A 6,936-nucleotide genomic window follows, 5' to 3' on the forward strand; every position below is an offset into this window, starting at 1 on the left:
CCTGTCTGTTGCATGTTCACTCCAGTTGTCCATATGTTGTCAGATAGGTTGAAACATCACTCTGTAGACTCAGCAGTGTCAAAAAACAGCTCAAACTCATTAAGTCTCTCTTTGTCTTGCTCACGATCAAATCCTCTCTCTCTTGTTTCTCTGTAGCCTATCTCTATACAAGTCATATTTGTCTATTTTTGTGGTGAAGTTGTTCTTTCTTTCGCTCCAATAGGGATCATGTCATCACTGGGAGGAGAGTAGAGGAATAAACGTTTCACAGGCCTTACAGACAGACAAGAGGCAGACAGGCAGACACATCCAGACCAATGAGAAAGCCCAGTGAGGCTGGATAGCCTAACTACTCTATAGCCCTCGCCCTTTCATCCACAAGTGACAGCGACTCAGACTCTCTCCCTTTCTTTATCTCCATCACTCTCACTCTGTGTGCCCCTGTCACAGGTGCACGCCTGCTTTCTCTGCCCAGTGTGGTCAGAGAAAGCTATTTTTACATGTCTGAGCAAAATAAGTTTGCCTCACGTTAGGAAAGACATTACCTCTACTGTTCCACACAAAGATATATGTGGCACGTTTACAAAACCCTTTGTTCTTCTAGCAGAACTTTGGTCATGTTAAAGCTGTTTTTTAGCGTTTGAGTTGTGGTATCAACTGTCTCTTATCTCTGGTCTATCTTGGCATGCATCATTCAAGACTACGTTTAAATTGTGTGCAGCACAACGGACATATAATGCCCAATGTCTCAGGAAAGACTGTCTGGGCTGGTAATACTCACTATAGAAAACAGTCAGGCCCCCAACCTGGACCTACAGGCCGTGGTGAAAACATTTGCACACAAAAAAGGAGGACTTCAGGACACCAGGGGAGTCTCTTAAATTGGATTTTACTTAATTTACCTTGAATATTGCAGCCCATTTGTGTAGGCTACTAGCCAGACAAAACCAGTTCAACAATAAATAGTGGAGGAATTTATCCTCAAGCCAACTACTTTTTCCTCATTGTTAGGCTATTTGATGTGAATTTTTATAAAAAGTGTATAAATAGCAGCTATATACAGTATAAAGCTATAGATCGTACACTGCATAATAAAACAGTCCCTAGTAAGCTCATGTTTTGAGGGTGGACTGACTGTATTATTTGGCATTAATAGACTGGTTTTACACACAACAACTTTCTATCCAAGCTGGGAGAGAGCGTGAGGACAGCTTATGTCCTGCAGGTTGATTAGAATTGCTTTTGCATTGAACATTTATTTTACAATTTGCAATGTGTACATTTCTAACTTTAATCACTGAAAAAGTTATTAAATTATTGCCACCAGCCAGCAGTTGTGACACCATGTATAGCTTCATGAAATGTTAGGCTTAACATGAGAAAATTACGACCAAATAGGCCTACCAATAAACCATTAGCTAAAGCAACACTATACATGCCCTGGCACCACAGAAAGGTATCATCGATTCTATACTGAACAAAAATATAAACACGCAACAAGTGTTGGTCTCATGTTTCATGAGCTGAAATAAAAGATCCCAGAACTTTTCCATACGCACAAAAAGCTTATTTCTCTCAAATGTTTTGCTATAATTTGTTACACAGGTTACACAGGTGCACCTTGTGCTGGGGACAATAAAAGGTCACTCTAAAATGTGCAGTTTTGTCACACAACACAATGCCACAGATGTCTCAAGTTTTGACGGGATGTGCAATTGGCATGCTGACTGCAGGAATGTCCACCAGAGCTGTTGCCAGTGAATTGAATGTTAATTTCTCTGCCACAAGCCAACGTAGTTTTAGAGAATTTGTTAGTACGTCCAACCGGCCTAACAACAGCAAACCATGTGTAACCACGCCAGACCAGGACCTCCACATCCAGCTTCTTGACCTGCGGGATCGTCTGAGACCAGTCACCTGGACAGCTGATGAAACTGAGGAGCATTTCTGTCTGTAATAAAGCTCTTTTGTGGGGAAAAACTCATTTTGATTGGCTGGGCCTTGCTCCCCAGTGGGTGGGCCTATGCCCTCCCAGGCCCGTCCATGGCTGCGCCGCTGCCCAGTTATGTGAAATCCATAGATTAGGGCGTAATTAATTTATTTCAATTGACTGATTTCCTTATATGAACTGTAATTCAGTAAAATCATTGAAATTATAGCATGTTGCCTTAATATTTTTGTTCAGTAGACTTGTTACAACTTAGCATGTTATCTTAGCATTGATCTACTTAGCATGTTAGCTAACCCTTCCCCTAACCCTAAACTTAACCCTTTAACCTTACTCCTGTGGCAAACCTCTTCAAAGTTAGGAGCGTTTGTCACAAATTAAGTGGGAAACTGTCACCAAAGTCAGCCCAGAATGAAAGTTCTTTCGAACATGACAGTACCTGTGTGTTTGTTTCGCTGTCCTGGTCCACCCAGGCCGCAGGTAAGGTCAAGGATAGCAGGGTTCGGTACACAAATCTGGTTCTCGGTAGGTCCAGGTCTAAACGCCAACAGGTAAGTCCAAAACAGTCCAGCTCGTACACGGTAAATCCAACCAATGTAGATTGTCTCTTTCTCTATGGTTCATAGATCCTTCCCGCCCTCTCTCTCTCTTCCTGGTTTTAATTGACCTTTTATCTGTGGGTCGGCTCCACCTTCTGAGGGTTCCCCTTGCTTCTGGGAATTGTAGTTTTGGCAGTCGGCCATTTTGTGGTCTGTAGTTCTGATCGGGGTGGCCATTTTAGTGATCGGGCAGAGCCCGTTTATTAGTTCTGCCCTCACATATCTGCCATTTATCACTCGACCCCCTTCTTTGCCACACTCCTAACATTAACTCTAACCTTAACCCTAACCTAGCTAACATTAGCATTAGCCACTTAGCCACCATTAGAAACAACAAATTGGAATTTGTAACACATCATACCTATTGGAATTTGTAACATACTACACGTCCTACATATCATATTATGTAATGTAACCTAATATAACATATCAAACTAAATGGAGTAGCACAGATTTTAGTAACATATAATACGTTTTCCGCTGAGACCAGGTTGATCTATGCTGCAGTTGTCTATGTGCCCGGGAGGCTAGGGTCAGTCTGTATATCTGGTTTAATTATCCTGTCTGATCTGTGGTCCTGTGTGAATTTAAGTATGCTCACTCTAATTCTCTCTTTCTCCCTCCCCTTCTGAACCCTAGGACCATGCCTCAGGACTACCTGGCCTGATGACTCCTTGCAAGTGGCAATTTTAGCATGTAAATCTTGGTGGGGCAAACCATTTTCTGGGGGGGGGGGGTTTGCTGCATGCCAGCAAAGCCACAGAACACTAAACAATACATTGTTCGCACTATAACGGTGACAAACGGTGCCCTCAAACTGTTAGGGCCTACATAAAGCCCTAACAGTGGAGCAGGTTGAGAGCTTCAAGTTCCTTGGTGTCCACATCACCAACAAACTAAACTAACATGGTCCAAGCACACCACGACAGTCGTGAAGAGGGCACGACAAAACCTATTCCCCCTTAGGAGACTGGAAAGATTTGGCATGGGTCCTCAGATCCTCAAAAGGTTCTACAGCTGCACCATCGAGAGCATCCTGACTGGTTGCATCACTGCCTGGTATGGCAACTGCTCGGCCTCCGACCGCAAGGCACTACAGAGGGTAGTGCGTACGGCCCAGTACATCACTGGGGCCAAGCTTCCTGCCATGCAGGACCTCTATACCAGGCGGTGTCAGAGGAAGGCCCTAAAAATTGCATTGACCCCCCCTCTTTTATGTTATTATCTATGCATAGTCACTTTAAGAACTCTACCTACATGTGCATATTACCTCAATTACCTCGACTAACTGGTGCCCCCGCACATTGACTCTGTACTGGTACCGCCTGTATATATTCTCGCTATTGTTATTTTACTGCTGCTCTTTAACTACTTGTTACTTTTATTTTTTATTCTTATTTTTTTAAACTGCATTGTTGGTTAGGGGCTTGTAAGTAAGCATTTCACTGTAAGGTCTACACCTGTTGTATTCGGCACATGTGACTAATAACATTTGATTTGATTTGATTTGAGTTCTTGACACTCAAACCGGTGAGCCTGGCACCTACTACCATACCCCGTTCAAAAGCACATAAATCTTTTGTCTTGCCCATTCAGGTACACCATTCCCTGTGGACATGCTTTTCGCTGCAAGATGGACATCAAGGTCCAGAGACACATTGATTGTATCATAGTGTACTGATATATTTGTCATTTGTACTTACCCGACCTTTCTCCCAGTGTGTGCAGACAGTGTTCAGGCCCCTGTCGTCTCCGGAGAAAACAGTAGAGAAGTGTCACAATGAGCTGGATGGAAGAGTCTCACCTTCAACCTGCAGTGCAAACATGGTACAGACTGGAAACGTGCCGTAAAACCATAGAGCAGTTTGATCTAAAGAGAGTCAACCGCTTTAAACCTCTTCGCACCATTCGCTTTCCCCTAACTATGGCATATTGTGTGTGTGTGTGTGTGTGTGTGTGTGTGTGTGTGTGTGTGTGTGTGAGCCGATGGGCGGCTGAAGACACACAACCTGTCATTCCAGGACAGTGAGAGTCTGCAGGCCGTGTTTGATAAAGAGCGCCGTGCCAACGTGCTTCGCGCCCCAGCCCTGGTCAGCACATTTCTCTCTCTCCTTCTCTCTCTCTCTCTCTCTCTCTCTCGTGCTCTCTCTCCCTCTCTCTCAATCTCTATCAGTCTGTCAACGTTCTTCTCCTCAGATCTTCCCTCGAAAGCGGCTCTTTGGTTTTCCTTCTTTTTGTCCTCCAGGTTGTGGTTGACACAGTGCTGCACTTCCCTTCCTCTCTGGAAGAGGTGAGCGTGTCAGTGAGTGGAGAATGAGTGTGGTTCAGGAACCACGTAGATGACGAGGCAGGTGAGGAGAAACTGTTTTTATTTTCGGCCCTATTGAAGTGAGTAAATATATATATTTTTTAATAAGTCAAGAACCATATTTTGTAAAATTATAGTAATGTTTTTAATATTCCCCCCCCCCCCTCTCTCTCTCTCTCTCTCTCTCTCTCAGAGAAATCAAAAGCCATGCTGACTGAACTGTGTCTGAATTCTGATGAGTTTGACCACTTTGCTGTCGGAGCTCAGACCAGCATAACCTTCTGCCTAAAGGAGCAGAGGGTATGTAGAGTTATGTCACTTGTCAAATGGGTTACTACTGTTGTTATAATCTGGCTTGCCATGTCATAAGTGATTTAAAGGCATCATAGCAGGCTACTTAATGAAGTGTTACCTTGTCTTTCAAGGCTTGCCGGTGTTTGCAGAATCCACAGGTCTTCCTGTCTCGTTGTATTTTGATGAGCTAGGCAGGTAAGGATACATATTCAAATCAAATCAAATTTTATTTGTCACATGCGCCGAATACAACAGGTGAAATGCTTACTTCCAAGCCCCTAATTGTCACGGATCCCTCTGGAACTTTCATTGCACACACCTGGCCCCTATTCCCACTGATTGTACTTGTATAAGTGTGCCCTTTGGTTTCCATTGGGCTGTCGTTTTTTGTTCCAATATCTGTTGGTTGTTGCGTGTGAGTACTTGTGCTGTGTGTTTTGGGCTTTCGTGCTCTTGTGGATTGATCAGATGATTACGGGTCTCATCCCGTGTCTTAATCATTGTGTGCGTGTGTTATTTATTCAAGGTACTCCTCACTCTTCTGTTTGGGTTCAACCCTGTGTTTTTTGTAGTGTTTGTTTGGTCTTCGTCCCCGTGCTTTTACATGGCACACCGTGATTTGGGTATAATAGACTCCTATTACGCATTCCTGTGTCTGTCTCGCGAATCATTTATACCAACGTGACTCTAACCAACAATCCAACAAGAAAAATAAGTGTTAAGAAAGTATTTACAAAATAAACTGAAAAAAATAATAATAAAAAAAAGAAAATTGAAAAATAACAAATAATTAAAGAGCAACAATAAAATAACAGTAGTGAGGCTATATACAGGGGGTACCAGTACAGAGTCAATGTGCGGGGGCACCAGTTAGTCGAGGTAATTGAGGTAATATGTACATGTAGATAGAGTTAAAGTGACTATGCATAGATAATAAACAGAGAGTAGCAGCAGCGTAAAAGTGGGGGAGGGGGGGGGGACAATGGACACATATGAATATTAAGTTATTAGGATATTTTGTGTTTCCTGTGTATGACTAATTTGTGTGTGTGTCTGTTTTTGTCTGCCTCGTGGTGTTAAGTGTAACAAACCGTGTTCTGGAGGTGAACTTCGTGCTCGCCACTCTCTGAAACTCCAACCTCCTTAACCATAACATCAACAACACAAAACGGTAAATGAACATTAACTGTTAAACACTCAGTCATACCTCTTTGTACAGGACCCTGCTCTTTACCCAGAATCCTCTCCTCTTTCCCCAGAGCTCGCTCGCTGCCAGCCCCTGACAACTCAATGTGTGGCAACATCGACTCCTACCTCATCGCCATGGAGACCAGTGAATTAGCGGGTCCCTCCGATGCACCCGCAGCTCGGACCCCCTCGCCCAATCACAACCCAGCCGCATGTAGCTTATCACAGTGCAAGGAAGAGGAGGAAGAGACAGAGGACACTGAAAGACCTCCCAGTAAAAAGGTGAGCTTTGTTGTCAAAGGGCTGAGTTACACAACTGCTGGGTTCAAAATGTAAGACCAACCCCTCTCTTGCTCTCCCACTTAAATCGAATCAAATCTCTCCCCCTCTCTCCCTCTCCATCCCTGCTCTGTTCCGCTCCCTGTTTTTCGGGTCAGTCTGTCCCACTGATTCTCAACTGACCAATCAAACGATCAAGAGCCAGGAAGTGCTGGCCAGCGACAGCGAGGATGATACCCCAGCAGCATCGCTGTGACATTGGGGTGGTGGAACAGGAGCACTGTGTAAATCCATTTCACACCACTTATGGAATCCCTTTG

General features: G+C 43.9%; 1 pseudogene; it reads left to right on the forward strand.

Annotated features, from left to right (window-relative positions):
* The first annotated feature begins 4,180 nt into the window (after positions 1–4,180).
* On the forward strand, positions 4,181–6,872 carry LOC106611682 (cell cycle checkpoint control protein RAD9A-like; annotated as a pseudogene).
* The last annotated feature ends 64 nt before the right edge of the window (positions 6,873–6,936 follow it).

This window comes from Salmo salar, chromosome ssa09 (assembly GCF_905237065.1).
Source record: "Salmo salar chromosome ssa09, Ssal_v3.1, whole genome shotgun sequence".
In the NCBI taxonomy this organism is placed as follows: Eukaryota; Metazoa; Chordata; class Actinopteri; order Salmoniformes; family Salmonidae; genus Salmo; species Salmo salar.